Below are 16,800 nucleotides of genomic sequence, written 5' to 3' on the forward strand. Positions count from 1 at the left end.
TGAGACTGCCTGGTAATACCAACAGTAGGTCACGAGAATTGTCATTGATCTTAAAAAGAACACTGTCCACAAGTTGAAGCATCTCCTTGTTGATCCAATAACTTTTCGCTTCCTGACTTGCTATAAATAGCTCCCCTTCCTCAGGAACTGGCTTGATGTTTAACTATCTCAGAACAAACCTTATGGTTTCATCTTCTTCTTGAGCTTTATTAAGCTCTGGGAAAGTGAATCCACAGCATTTATGTTACTCCTTCGGGTGCTCTTCTGGTACACTAACTGTACAGGCACAGTTTCTTTGCAGACGTATGCATATCAAATCCTGATTTTTATTAGGTCATTCTTCACTTACTTAAAAGATCTATCCAGAAGGCAACGATGTTGAGACTATCCTGGTAATGGATGATGAAACCACGCCGATTGGTCTTCTTTTCTGTTCCCTCCTGGATCCCCAAAAGCTCTGAACAGCCTTAACTTCCTGTTCATCAGGCAACAGGTCGGAGAAAACTGCATTGTCATGCTCCTCTACAGTTGCATCTTCCCCATAGTCAGCATACATTTTTGGGCCGTGATATCTTAAGCTTCTGTTGCTGCTTCGACAGTCAAACATCCAGTTGCTAAAGAAACTGCGTTATCTACCTCCCCAATGAACTGGCCCACTGCTGATCTGCCCTGGTACAATAGGGACATCCTCCACAGGGTAAATCCTTGACCTTCAACCTAGGTAAATATGATGAACAAGGCAACATCCCGTCAGGAAGCCGAGAGAGTGCATCCGCATTTCCATGTAGAACACCAGCTCTATGCTGGACAACCATAAGAAACTGTGGTAACTCTTTCATCCATCTGGCAACCTGCCCTTCTGGATCCCTAAACCTTAACAACCAGGCAAGACTCGAATGGTCAGTTCGGACGGTTAATACCCTACCTAATAGGTAGTATTTCAACTGTCGAGTAAACCTCACAATTGCCAAAAGATCCTTGCGAGTCGAACAATACCTCTTCTGCTCAGGTGTAAGGGAAAAACTGCTGTTAGCGATCAACTTTTCATCTCCTCCTCTCCAACTTGGTTGAGTACGCCTCCAATTCCTACATCTTACGCGTCGCTGTCCAAAATGAATTGGTCCACACCATTGGGAAGTGACAGCACAGGAGGTTGAATCAAAGCTCTTTTCAAGGCTTCAAACGCTCTAATTCCTATTTAAAGCTGTTTTTACCAGTGAGGTAGCAAGGTCTGAAAAACCCTTTACAAATGATCTGTAATAGTTGGCAAATCTTAGGAAGCGCTCCACATCTTTTGCACAGGTGGGCGTTGGCCAATTTTCCACAACCTCTGTATCTTTACTGGCCATCTTCATTGTGTTGCCACTCATAATTCTTCCTAGGAATTCCTAGGAATTCAACTTCATCCTGGTAAAAGATGCATTTCTTCGGTTTTAATGTCAGACCATGCTTCCGGAACCTTTCTTGAACAGTTATTAAATTATTCAATTGCTCCGTAAAAGATTTTCCCTTTACCATAGTAGTATGTCGTCTAGAAATGCAAGGACTGCTTTCCACGTGAGACCTCTCAACACTATATTGTGTTTGTACATTTGTTGATGAATAAATCTACGCTGAAGCGCACTACATTGCCCGATTTTTTAAATAATGAGAAATATGCTTAAAAAACCCTCCTCATCTTGTACAATTATCCGTACAATTTCATAACATCCGGTCATAAGCGCCACCTCGGAAGAAGCATTGGCTCATTTATTAATGCATCGCAAAAAGAGGTGGCGCAGTTGAAAATAACATTATTTCACTCTAGAACCATGACACATGTACTAAATTTCTCAACTTCTCGCAATTAAAACCGTTTTCCACTGCTGTTGTTTTTTTCGAGCGTCCTCCTGATTTAATCATTTCCCTTGACATGTTCAAGAGTTTCGATGCCAACGGCCCGGTCATATTGTTGTTGTACTTTTGACAGTAGCTCAAAAGATGGAGACCATTAACCCAAAGATTGATTTATGGAATAAATCGTCTGCTGATCCAAAGTGATCACTAAAGCTGTTGTTTTTTAATTACACGGAATCATGCATGCTTTAAAGCGCCGTCACTATCCTTCACTGTCATGTTATTCGTATGTAAGAGTAGCCGAACTTTAGTTGATGATTAATGAATTGTGACTGCCAACTACAAACCCTCGCAACTGTTGAGTGTATAGCTTGAATGGAGAATACATGCAGCGGGGGCTCGATAGTATGCCTGTCTAGGGTACAGGCGGTTTTAATGAATATTAAATAACAACGAAATCGCGAATAGCCTTATATTTGTATAGTTTCGTTTTAAACCGTCTGCTACTGATAGCGTTTTCAAGCATGGTTTCTTATGACATATTTTTCAAAATATAAACCAAACATATGGTGGTCTAAAACGATAATTTACAAGTGGTTACGTGTACTTTGAAACAAAGTCTAACAGACGCATTACCAATTTGTGTGGTTTAAAAAATTGAAGCCAATGAAATCGACAGAGGATCAGGAGATACGGAATGACGATCATGATTCAAACATTTGTCAAATAATGAACCATAAGCAAAACGAGATTTGTATTGTGTGTTGTGCTTTTTTGCAAATGTTTCTTACAAATGTGTGATAATAACTACTCCCGTTGTAAATACTACCCCGTTTATTCCGATCATCTTAATTTCAGGCATTATGCTTGTGTTTTCTTTAAGTATATGTCACACTATTTGGCAATTGGCGCCTTGCTAGAGATGAAGCACCGCGTGCTATTCTAAGATTTCTCTCCTGCCGGTACAATTGGAAGATTTTACTGAACAGACTCCATAACCGCCCTCTCGACTTTCCTCGACATGGCAACAAAAGCCAGTCTGGACAAACCCATTAACTACGCAATAATACTTGTCTGTGCAGCCTCCTTATATATTATTTTTAAACCTATTTATGTTATTTATGTTAGCTCGATTGCATAGAAAGCCTAAGGCTTATTTGAAACGCTCCTTAGTCCGTTTCCTGGGACTTGAACAAGTACTTGGTGTTGTGTTGTATGTGTTTTCTTTATATATTGTGGCAATTTTATTATCATGTTGTTACACAGCTATTGATGATTTGATATTAGTACCAGTTCACTTTTTTATTATGTGAACTCTGTTAGAACTCTGCCTAAACAAGCACACGCAATGAAGTCGCCCAGAAGTTAATTTTCTGGCCGGGGTGGGGGGTTACTTCCTATATACGGGTATATAGGGGTGTGCCAAAATATGGGGTGTGTCTTTTCAATAAAATTATAGATATTGGTATGGTTTTGAGAATCCACGTATAGATATGGGTATTGAAATCAGAAATTTGCTTGTATATAATTGCATATAGATTAGAAAGTATCAGTATCAAATAGTTTAAAAATGCTAAATCGAATTCTAGTTTTTGTAAATTAAGCTATGCTATTTTGACAAATAAACAAATAATAGCAAATTCAATTAGTATACTGTATTAAACTTCTAGTATGAAATATGTCCACTTTATCAAATTCTAGTATTGAAATGGGTCCACTTTCTCAATGGTATCGTATACAAATGGGTCAGCCTTATCAAAAATCTTGTATCAAAATGGGTCCACTTTATCAGAGGTCCTGTATAAAAATGGGTCACATTTCGGAAGTCTCAGCGGGACACCCCTACTCTAAAATTTGGGAAGTTACCCGCCCCCGGGTTTTCTGGTAACTGCGATGCTCTGTGGTCGGGTGATACGTGAAATCAGAATTTGCTGAAATGGATACCAGCATGCAAAATACAGGTTAATAAAACAACACTATATCGCGCGTTACCCCCAAACTTGCATAACCAAAGTTACTTAAACTCGTTTTGTGCACAGAGAGCCATATGGGAATATGCACGTTATTTCATTAATAAATTGTGGTTACAGCGTATACAGAAATAATTGAATGAGAAACTCTTGATCACGCCATAACATGAAAGTACATTAGCAATGTCTATGAATCTTGGTTTATGTATAAAGGGCTACATGTGGACTATGTTGTGTTTTCGACCTATAAACACATGTTTGCTTTGGCCACAGAAATAAGAAAAAAAATAAACGTATGTGTAAACTAAAATTTGCGATAGCTCAACGAGTACTTTAGCTTGGTGGATGAAACTCGATGTGTAGATTGCAGGTCATTTTTTAAGCAAATGCTCTTTCTTTTTGTTACATTTCGACAACAATGCACCCGTGGCGGGGAAAGATTGTCTGTGATAGCGTGTTGAGACAAATTTCCGTTAAGAACAAAACATGATATAATAGATTAAGTTTAAATGTGTTCATGGGTCTGTAATCTGAGCTGGGGCAGCTCATAGACCGTCTAGTGTTTACTAGACCAGCCTAATTGTAAACATCTTGAATAAAGAAGGACATAAAATCGTTTGTGTGATAAATCATCAACATTGCTTGAATGTTTTGCTCGGGTTACCTTTAGAAGGGTATTTTTGCTAGCCGAGAAGATGTCATTAGGTTTCAAATGCGTGTTTAATGACACGCTATGTTTACGCGATATTGCTTTATCGTGTTTTGATATACAATTTAGTTTCTTCAAAGGAATATTTTTAAAATGAAATGTATGAAATTAATACATGTGAACAAATAAAAACTATGATACATTCATAGCAAGATCGGTTAGTTCTAAGTCAATGAATATGCGCAATTGCTTTTGTTGTGTTACATGTGGTACTTATTTTTATGCCCCCGGATCGAATGATCGATGGTATATTGTTTTTGTCTGTCAGTTAGTCATTCATTCATTCATTCATTCATTGTATGTGTGTGTCCCAAAACTTTAGCATTGGTCATTACTTTTGCAATATTGAAGATAGCAACTTGATATTTTGCATGCATGTGTATCTCATGGAGTTGCACATTTTGAGTGGTAAAAGTTCAAGGTCAAGGTCATCCTTCAAGGTTAAAAGTCAAATATATGGCTTCAAAGCGGCGAAATAGGGGGCATTGTGTTTCTGACAAACACATCTCTTGTTTATCAAAGAGAGGCAAATAAGAACTTTCATTGAACAAGTTTTTGAAAAAAAAACTTGTTTACATACTACGGAATGACCAATACACGAATGAGCCAACTGAAACTGATCAACTTCATCAGTACCTCTTATTGTATGACTTCTTGGCTGCACAATCTACAAATACAAAGTTGTATAGTTGTACCGAATTCATAATTTGCGATAAGGCTTGACATATTCAAATGTCTTACGTCTTTCCCTGTGAGTAGATGGGCAGTTCTGTAGAATGAATTAGGAGCATTTTAGCAACCGGGATAGAGAAGCCAATCTTCTGCAGAAACTGTTCTTTGTGCGTTGAATGATTTGGTTCGGTCAGCGAATGCAATATAGTGATTTAGCTGTTTTGAGATAATGTTTTCGGAAATGCATGAATTGCGTATTAAGAATTTTAGTGGTTATCAGATCCAAATAACGTTTGTGTTTAGCCTTGACCTACTTAAGGATGAAATTTAGCGAGTGTCGTTGTTCAATAATGTAATGTGATGGGTGTAAACTGTGATGGAAATGCTTAGTTTTTGATGTCTGTAATCTGAACCGGAACAAGTCACCGCGGAATCCGATTTTTACCGCATTTGTAATATTATTACGCAATAAAATCGCATGTCTGATGTGTTTTTATAAAAAGGTATTAAAGGGGCCTTTTCACAGATTTTGGCGTGTTTTGAAGTTTGTCATTAAATGCTTTATATTGATAAAGGTAAACATTAAATTTTAAAAGCTCCAGCTAAATTCAAAAATAAAATTTTAAAAAGGAAAAAAGTAGCCCGCAGCAGGGCTCGAACCAGTGATCCCAGGAATCCTGAAGTAAAAACGCATTTAGCTAACTGAGCTATCCTGCCAAGCATACATAAGATGCGTATTTTATACCTTATATAGGCAATCTTCGTAGTTTCACATATTTAAACGACAACAACAGAACTCTCCAAATTATTCAATCGTTTCGCGTTGCAACGCTTTATGATTTTTTGGTTTTTAAATCGTCAAAAGATGCATATAATGGCTGTATTAGACCATGGCAAATGTTCAGTAATACCTTTTACTCACAAATATCATAACTTAACCGAAAATTTGCGAATCCGAAACAACTTTTTTCAATTTTGTCAATTTACCAAACCGTGAAAAGATCCCTTTAAGAGAAGTTTTAATTTTGTTAAAGAGAAGCAAAGCCGTGTGCAAAAGTCTATTTAAAGTATACGCGTATATATAAGTCCCAGCATTATACTTTACACGGGATTTTAGGATATTCAAATAAGAACTGTGCATGCTTTGTGTGCTTTATATTCATGGTATGCGTTTAAAATACACGGCGTCTTTGGTTATATGCTTATATAACCTAAATTGTCTTATAAAGGTTACGCATATTATTGTAATGGTATTTATTTCAATAGGTCAAGTAAATAGTATACAATTATAACGTCATTATATCATATTTAAGTATTACTAGTACTTAGATGTAAATTATTTATAAACGTCTAAATGTTCATAAATCTGTAGGGTAAAATATAACTACCATACGTGAAATTAAAGTGTTTTTGTATTAAATCTTGCTTAGTTTGTTTGTTCCAAAGCGTTTACTTCGAGAGAAATCGGTGTAACTTTGGCGAAATAAAAATAATAATTTAAGGTTTAATTACAATAATGAAACTTAATTTTAAGTAGCTAATAAATTTATTTTAGAGGTGGTTTATTCTTACAAAGGATGTCCCTTCGCAACTTTGGACACAACTCGCCTCGACAAGTGCATGTACTCAAACGGAATCACCGATGTTACGTTCACAGATAACAGTGCCGACCATGCAACCATCTGCACGTACAGGCGATGTAACGTAATGCTCGCCATTGAGTGCACAGACGGGCGATGGGTAAACAGCGATGAAGGAGGCAGCGAGTCTGCGATCTCTGATGAATGTAAGCAATTTATGACTAGCGAAAACGTGTTTTTATTGATGTTTTCTTTTCTTTTTGATAAACATAAATGTATGGATATAACGTTTTCGATGAACGTGATCATTTGGTCAGTGCATAGTTTGGTAATGTTTTGGTAAATGAATCATGCTCTTTAATGGGTGTGTGATTGCATCTACAATGTCCTTACACGTGATTGTTTTATTGATCCTATTTCTGGTTTACTTCTGTTACCTTTTTCGTGTCGTTTCTTACGATAGTATTTGTATAAACGATCGATCAGTTTGGGAGTCCAGATGTAATATACATATTCTTTTTTGCATATCTTAATGGGTGATAGGTTGGCTCGCGATTGTTACAAACCAATATGTTTGTTTTTGTTGATCAACTATTTTTAGTGAGAATATTTTTGTGCTCTCTCTGAGAGTATTTGTATCTAAATTTATCGGGGAGAAATGTGTGCTTATCGTATCAAACGCTTATTGACTGCGTATACCATTATTTATTTGAATCTGCTTGACCTACGAATTAATGTTTTTTATACTCTTAGCTTACGTTTGGTACTATAATTTTAGCCATTCTTAGCCATATAACAATTTTCTAATTACCAACACATAGCAATTGGCAATATAATTTCCAGAACAACGCCAACTCTATGAGAAACCTCCATTATCGGTTTACATTATCCTGTGAACATAACACTATAATGATTGTATGATATTTACTTAATTTAAATAATGAATGCAACGCATGCTTGTTAATGTTTTATTGCAGTTTTCGAACAATAATAGCCTTCAATCCTTTGTTTGTTGATTAATCATATTTGCTTCAATCGCGTGTTTCACCTTGAGCGTTGGAACGGTTCTGGAGTGCACTTTCTTCTTTGTTTCAAATCTCGTTAAATAAAACGGGCACCAGTTTCACTCGCTTTTTTAATGCGCACGTTGAAGTAATCTGACGCATACACAATAGCGTGCGCACCTCGCATTTGGCCTACTCCGGTTGCAACATCATCTGAAATGTTCGAAATGACCTATATTCATATTATTTGCATTGCTATGCATACATTTTTACATGTGCATGCATATTTCGTTGTCGATTTTATGCAAATATTGGCATATATAGTATACTTTCGTTTTCCGGTTTGTTGAAGTATCTTGTGATTTATATATGTTTACGAGTTTACTGGTCAAGGGCAATCGGTTTTGAATTACCCTTTAAGAAATAGAAAACCTCACTGAGGGCCCTATGGCAGAATAGTGACCAGCCAGGCAGCCCTAAAAAGTATATGGACCGAAGCCGAAGGCTTGGGGCTGCCTGGCTGGTCACTATTCTGCCATTGGGCCTGAAGTGAGGTTTTCTAATTCTTATATTATACCGAACATTTTTTTGCAGATAAATGTCAATAGAAATTAAAATAAATAACAATATAAATTCCATCAATATTTTTCAGTTACTATTACCGTATTATTGTTGTTCGCGTGTTGTCTCCCTTCATAAGTTGGACACGGAAAAAAATCGCTTCTTTATACAAAATTCATTTTTTTGTAAAGCATTTCATATATTGAGATGCATTTTATATAGAGATAACTACTTATATCACTGACAACATGTTGCAAAACATTGATATCGAATATAGCATTTAATTATTTTGTTTTAACATGCGATTAATAATAAAACACACACACAACGAATCGTGAATATAAATAATAAGTACATTATTATTGTTGTACGCGAGTTGTTTCCCTGCGAAATTAAAACACGAAACAAGTGGTATATTTTTATTCATGGTAGTGTTTGATTGTTGATTGTTATTTTATCCCATTATTCCGTTGTATGTGTTAAGCAATATTTGTTGGCAGGAAAAACACAATACTTATAAACGGTTGCAGGGAAATACATGCGGCATGAGATTGAACCGTTACACAAAAAGTCTCTTTCTGCGTGTAACAAGAATGACAAATACATTTAATACCCCGATCAGGATCCGAATCATATAAACATCTGAACTTGCACTCTGAGCTGCAAACCAATGACTTTTAGCTGAACCCATATAAATATCGTATCAGAACTTCAGAAGTAACTGTATGATATGGAGTTAAATAGCTGATAATTAATGAATCCTAAACTTTACTGCGAATTGCCCTAGTTCATTAAAGATATTAACACTGTATGAACACAAAGTCTCTTTTCTGGATAATATGCTTTCAACTTAAATCTTGAACCAGACAAACACGTGCGGCTTTGTTTAAATCAACTGTCTGAACTGTGAAACTAAATTAGAACCTAATATGTGTAACTTATTTGCCCTTGACAACTGTTTTGTATGCACGCGAGTTGTATTCGAAAGTACCATGAGCATGGTTAATTTCAAAGTTACATCCTTCGAGGAACGTTGTTGAACTGGCGAAAGCCTCTCCAAGTAGAAGGGAACCTTATTCACACCCCAAATGTATTGATATGGTGATTTTCTGATAATAAAATATAATCAAATAAGCAAAAAAAACTCGAAAAACAGTGGGTTTTTGGAAGAACTATAGAAACATGCACTAACAGTCTCGTCAGAAATAAAACAATGTTTTCATTATGTAAAAAAATGATATGGTAGCAACATTCTTCTGCTAGTCATTTCCTACCAAATCTATTTCAATCACAAACTACATAAATTACGCCCTATGATTATAAATACTATAGATGTGCATTCAAATTGAGAGCTTACCTGTCAATGACCGTTTACAGGAAATAATTTTTCTTACCCACCAATGAATTGTATGATTGATGGCGATAGAAATGCTTATTTGAATCCTCAAATTGCCATCCGTTTAAAAGGTATCATGGAACCGTTTTCATTATTTTACTAACAGTTAGAATATCTAAACAGTATTCATATGTTACTACGCGCAAAAGACTTTCTTAAATAAACTATGTGCAAATAGGGCCGACGGCCATCATATTTTGCATAAATATGATTCAAAAGGTAAAAAATCTTGTTAAAATTCCCAATCACTTTACTATAACAATTAAATTTGTAGGTCTTGGATTAGGGATAATACACGGTCCACACCATTGTTATTTACCTTCTGAATTTTGAAACTTTCAAAAAATTAGCTAGCGGACTTTGACCCAATCGCGCATTTATTGTTATTATCATTAAGGGTCGCTTTTGGAGCAGTAATAGATGAAAAAGTGTGCATGCGTCATAGTCGAAGTATTATAAAAACACACACCCTAATCATAATGATCCTTATCGTATTTGCTCTTCTCCATCTTCACCATTTTAATTTCAAATAATTTTAATCTACTATTTGTGACTCCTCTTTTCTTGTGTTTTCGAACTTGCTGGAATGTCGATGTCGTTGGCCTAAAGTAAACGGTCACCGTGGGGAGTTCAAGTTTGTTTATATTCTTGTATAAATATAGTGAACATGGAGTGCGTGTTCGTTCTTTATTGTTCATGATGATATTTTAAAAAGAGGATAACAGGAATATCAAGACGTCGAACTCCGTACAATAACCCCGATGCGCATTTTAATTCAATATCACAATAGTATGTGCCTTTTTCTCACAAGGTTATAGTGATAGATGTTCATATCACTGCATGGCGCCTGTCACCATTAATGATTTTATTATGAAATAAACTGACACGATAACAATAGTTAGACGCAATAATGCTTGAACCATTTATTGCTTAAAGGTCAATGGTACAGTTAGCAATTTTCAAAGTTCTAAGAGTATGAACGGTTTCATAGGACGATACATGCTGAGTTCATCATTTACATTTTGTGTATCACACAACACTCATTTATGTGTCAAAAACCATTCAGTGGGGGAAGGGGGGCATACGTATCATACAAACTCATTTTCAGTTTTATATTATATATTTCAATAGACATGTGTGTATCTTTATATTTTCTAAAAATATGCATACTCAAACGACGCCATTGTTTCAGGTAGAGACACGCAGTAGTTGTTGAAAGCTAAAAGACGCAAGAAAAGAGGCTGGTTTTTCTTCAGACGGGGAAGCTCGCGTTCTCCACGTAAATTCTTCTTACGTTTTATTATTAATTAGTTTTATAATAATTACTCACTGCATTACTATTTCCTGCATGATTAACTACATAAAACGTGGATTGCTATTTCGTCATTAATATTTATACGTTGTATCACCCGGAGTGTGATATGGGTATACCGGTATTCAAGCGTAAGACGGATCCATGTATTAGTAGCTTTAGTACTTAGTTGAAGTGTTTGATAAATAAGTTATTTTGTATTCGTTCGTTATGAGTAAAGCCTCAGTCAACAGTACTGTCTCAGGCTGACAATGTACTCAAGGAAGTCAATATGTGTTTGAATACACCGATCAAATAAACATTAATCTATTTATCCATCCAAAAACAAAAGTTCTATATCTTATTATAAAATGGCGGAATCGACATTCCTTTATTATGGCAATTAACAATTATTGAGCGTCTAAAGCTATATTTAGACGTGTCATATTAACAATACGATGGCGACACTGCTACAGTAAACATTGGATCTAAACATCGTACTATCGCATTGTTGCCATCGTACAATCGCATTTTCGCCATCGTACTATCGCATTGTCGCCATCGTACAATCGCATTGTCGCCCTCAGGATTTTAATGTAGTAGAAGTAGTAGTAGAAGTAGTAGTAGTAGTAGTAGTAGTAGTAGTAGTAGTAGTAGTAGCAGTAGTAGTAGTAGTAGTAGTAGTAGCAGCAGTAGTAGTAGTAGTAGCAATAGTAGTAGTAGTAACAGCAGCAACAACAACAACAACAGCAGCAGTAGTAGTAGTAGAAGTAATAGTAGTACTAATAGTAGTATGTTATGTTTTATCAGAGCCTTGCCTGCTTTGACCAGCTATATATATGCGTACAGAATATTTACACATGTTACGCAAAATTTGATTGTCTGACTAACTCGGGATCTCGAAAATTATCTCCTCTTTTGTTTAATGCACTCTGCCTTTATTTACTGCACCGCTTGTTTTTAATTGTACGCCGCTTTTATTTAGTTTTGAACTCCTCTTTTTTCTATCTCGTGGCCACGACATAGCTCGTGGCCACGAGATAGAGAAAAGAAAAGAGCAATTTTAAAAAAGATCGGTGAATGTCACCTCTATGCCACCGTAGAATTGCATTTGTAATGTGTAGATCCTCCATGATTTCGAATTAGTTTTGCCTTCGTCGCTCATTGTAGCTTGAACATATTAAAAGTTGTTATTTATGTACGCTCAAATATTGAACCTTACTGTTGTGGTTACACTGCACTATTGTTATTGTCGAAAAAGGGAGATGAACATATTAGGGACTGAGTACTTTAAGTATATTTTAAAGGTTTAAACTTTAACACCAAAAACTAAAAATACAACTTCAAAATGGCGTCCACAATTGTCGAAATTTTAGATTCTCATTGGCCGTGTTTTTTTTCATATTGGCCGCCTTTTTCTCGTATAAGGCGAGTTTCGAGCTTTATTGGCGAGGCTCAACTTGTATTGGGCGAACACATTGAACACATTCTCGTCTAATATTATAAAGTTAATTAATAATATTCCGTATTAAGGGACCTTTTCACGTTTTGGTAAATTGACAAATTGAAAAAAAATCAGATCCGCGTATTTTCGTTTAATTTTGATATTTGTGAGAAAACAGTAATACTGAAAATTTACCATGCTCTAAAATATCCATTATATGCATCATTTGATGATTTAAAAACCTGAAAATTATAACGTGTTGCATATAAAATGCATCACCCATTGTATGAGTACGGATGGCTAGGTGGTCTAGGCGGAAGACTTTTACTCCAACTCCATGGGTCAGTGGTTCTATCCCGATTGAGGGTTACTTTTTTATCAGTTTTTAATTGTATTCTTGTTTTTCACTAGAGTTGTTTAGATCCAGTGTTTACATTTATCAATATAAAGCATTTAATGACATACTTCAATACATGCCAAAATCGATGAAAAGGCACCTTTAACAACTCTTCTTTTCTTCAGTCATTATGATGTTATTTGTGTAATTTTCTCATGAAATGGTGAAGCTTAAATTTCACAGCCGTTCATGCATATTGGTTATAAACAATGATCTGTACATTTATCAGTTTGTGTGGTACTTATTTATATTAACTCAGCGAATTGCGGACAGCCTCCTACCGTTAGAAACGCTACTGTGCAATGGACATCAACACAACAGGGTGGGGTAGCCACGTACACATGCATGTAAAACTACATGATTCTGCAGGGAAGTAACAGCCTCCCGTGCCTGTCTTCAGCTCAATGGTCTACACCACCACCAGTTTGCATTGGTAGGTCTCATTTATTGCTTTATAGCGTGCACAGTTATTGTGTTGGATATTTACGCATCGAAAAAATTGATTTGCAGAAATGCAATGCATCCTAAGTGAAAACAATAACATCAAATTGAGAAAAGTTGTTTTAAATTTCATTATGATTGTTATAATTATACTCTACGAAAGCATTCGTTGTGCCAATAAGTCGATGTTTGTCCGTCACGGTTGTTAACTGAAAATCACGTTAAATATATTACCTTACCGGTTACAGCGGATGGAGGGATGGGTTTATCCGACTTCGAAAACCTATTCGTGCGATTTCGGAAAAGTACTAAAGATACTTACATAAAAAGAAATATACTTATGTTTATACATAATCATCGGAGTGTTCATTAACCTTCATGTCTTCAGATTTCAAATGACTGGTGACACACGTACACTAGATTTGATAATAAAAATTGACATATGAAAAGAGAAATGTGAGGTATACGCTTAAATTTTTTCACCAAAGATCAAATTTCTGTTGACTTAAACAAAAATGAATCTTAATACTGCTTTGAAACAAATGGACATCAAATTTGATAATAATAAAAAAATGTTATACGTGATCCGACTGATTACAATATAAGGGTAATGCGCAATCTTTGTTTGCTAGGAACGTTCACGGATACTTCTGTATTGCAAGCAATACTTTGAAAGCTTTTGCATTTGCAATACACGTTCTTAGCAAACACGACTTAAGTTTACTCTTGTCACAGCCTATTGCGGAAATCCTCCTAACGTTCGTAACGCTACCGTACATGTGACGTCAACAATCGACGGTGGAGTCGCCACGTATTCGTGTATGTACAACTACATGGTTCTGCTGGGAAACAACAACCTTAGGTGTCTATCTTCAGGCCTTTGGTCTACAGAACCACCTATTTGCAAAGGTAGGTCTCAATTGATCCTTATTATATTTCACATTCAATAGTTTTCTAAGATGTAACTATTTAGAAAGTACTTGATTTATTGAGTTTAAGACATGAGGTGACATTTTTGTTTGCATATAAACATTGTTTGTACTTAACTAGTTCGACACATTAAAGCTTATAAATAAAAGAACACATGGACATTAACCAGAAAAGTATATAACAAAAAACAAATCGCTTCAGCTTTATGATGTCGAGTCTAAGATCCATCCATAGTAAGGACTTTATAGGGACTAGTTATATTTTTTGGTAAATTCACACTGTCAACACTAAGTCTTTTCTAAGGCGCATGTTTGTTTACAATTACTACAGCTGACTGCGGACAGCCTCCTGGTGTTGCAAACGCTAGCTTATATTTGACGTCAACAAGGGACGGTGGAGTCGCCACATATACGTGTATGTACGACTTCATGGTTCTCCAGGGAAACAACAACCGCACGTGCTTGTCTTCTGGGAACTGGTCTGGAACACCACCAATATGCATAGGTATGTCTTTGGTCCTTAGTAAATTCATAAGTTGAAAAATAACTTTACACATGAATTATAATCGTTATACTTATTTTGTGGAAGAAAAAACAATTATACATATACTGAATTATTTCGACAAGTAATTCTTCAGGCACTCCAAATCCTCACGCAGGTGTTTTTGACGTATTACAGCTGCTGTTATTATGGCAGATTTGAACTTTCTGGTGACTCAGTTGATATCTCGTCCCTGTAATTTTATTACTGTATTGTCCAGTCTTCAATCTTGTAATTTCATCGAAGGGAGGTTTTATTCTGCCTTGATGCTATATAGAGGCGATGGTCGTTGATTTCTTGTTTTTCTACTTGCGTCCTTGTGAAACAGATGTTTGTGTATTGTGTTCAATTCTCTGTCAAGAGCTGATGTTATGCCAGTGTATGGAGCAAAGCGTTGGATGGTCGGCTGGATTATTAATCAGTAGGATGTTGTGCTCGTCCTGCAAAGTCTCAACTTCTTCTCGACGCTTGTCTAGATGATCTAGACAAGCGTGGAGAATGATAAAATGATCATATCTCCAGCCGTGGGAATAACTTTTACAGTTTCAAATAATAAGAAAGTATTAAATGTGAATATATATGTCGTTTATGCTAGAAATATTGGTTGACAATGTGCATTACCTTATTATTCTATTCGGAGTCTTCTTTATCGGTTCTGGTTCGGGTAACATAATCTGCTGCATTTCCAGTGTCAGGCTTCTTGCTTCCCTTTTTTAAGCTACCAACAAAGTCATTTATTTAAAACAAGTTATGCTTCGGAAAGAGAGCTAACGGACACAGAAATTTGTTCCACGGCTTTCTCCACCAATGTCAAAACTGGGTCTTGTGGGATCATGCACTTGACAACTACGTCAAAAACGCTTGCCAATAATCTAAGGACCACATTGATTATCCAACCTTCATAAACTTGGTGAAAACATTTTATCCCAAAGATATCTCGGTCGAGCTTTTAACCGGATTTCAGGTGATAAACAACTAGGTCACTATGTCAAATTAGAAACAGACAGGCATGTTAATACTTTAGAAGTCACGTTTGTTTTAGTAATTTTTATTAAACGTGTTGAGAATATTTGTTGTAATGATTTATCCGCCGAGTGAGATACGGATGCAGTCCATTTAAAAACATGGCTTCCATGGAACGGGGCAGTTTTTCTTAAATGGCTATAGTAAAACCATTTGAACGCTTAACAAATCACGTTTATGACGCAATCATCATCAAACTTTCTCAGGAAATATAAACATGATGCTACTATGATATCGGGGCTGAGTTCGAGAATAATTGTGCTCTTTTTAAACATGACTGCTAGGTTTTGGGACAGTTTTTATAACAAGCCATGTTAACCCATTTGAGCATTACCTGTTTAGAACAGTTTAGTTCTGTATGTTCATATATATATCATACAGGTATTAGTTCAACCTTTAAGTCTTAGCTATGACGAATGTTCTATTTCTACAGCTGACTGTCGGCAGCCTCCTGTCGTTGGTAATGCCAACTTACTTGTGACGTCAACACGGGACGGTGGTTTCGCTACGTATTCGTGTATGTACGACTACTTGGTTCTCCAAGGCAACAGCATCCTCATATGCCTTTCTTCAGGAAATTGGTCAAGCATACCACCAACATGCATAGGTAGTTCTCATTTTGTCCTTATTTTACATTCAATAGTATTTGAACATGTAATTATTTAGTAAAAAGTTGCTTTACTGAATGTGTTTAGGTAAAATGATTTCATATTTAGTTTATGTTAAGTATTTCAAGTTCATAACTAATTCGACCCATTAAAGCGTATCAATAAAAAAATAGGACTATAAAAACATTTATTACAGAAATAGAAAAAAAAGTGTTTCTTCCACCCGGTTCCTGATCTCGAACTATAGAGCAATTTGCAGATGCTTTGTCATTGGCCCATTCTGGGTTGTATAACAAAATTGCCGTCTTACTTGTTATGTAAAGTCTGCGCGTCGTCAGGCATTTACACAAACAGATCATATTAAAACATTGAGCAACTAAATCGCTTTATCAATATTT

This window comes from Dreissena polymorpha, chromosome 9 (genome assembly GCF_020536995.1).
Source record: "Dreissena polymorpha isolate Duluth1 chromosome 9, UMN_Dpol_1.0, whole genome shotgun sequence".
Lineage (NCBI taxonomy): Eukaryota > Metazoa > Mollusca > Bivalvia > Myida > Dreissenidae > Dreissena > Dreissena polymorpha.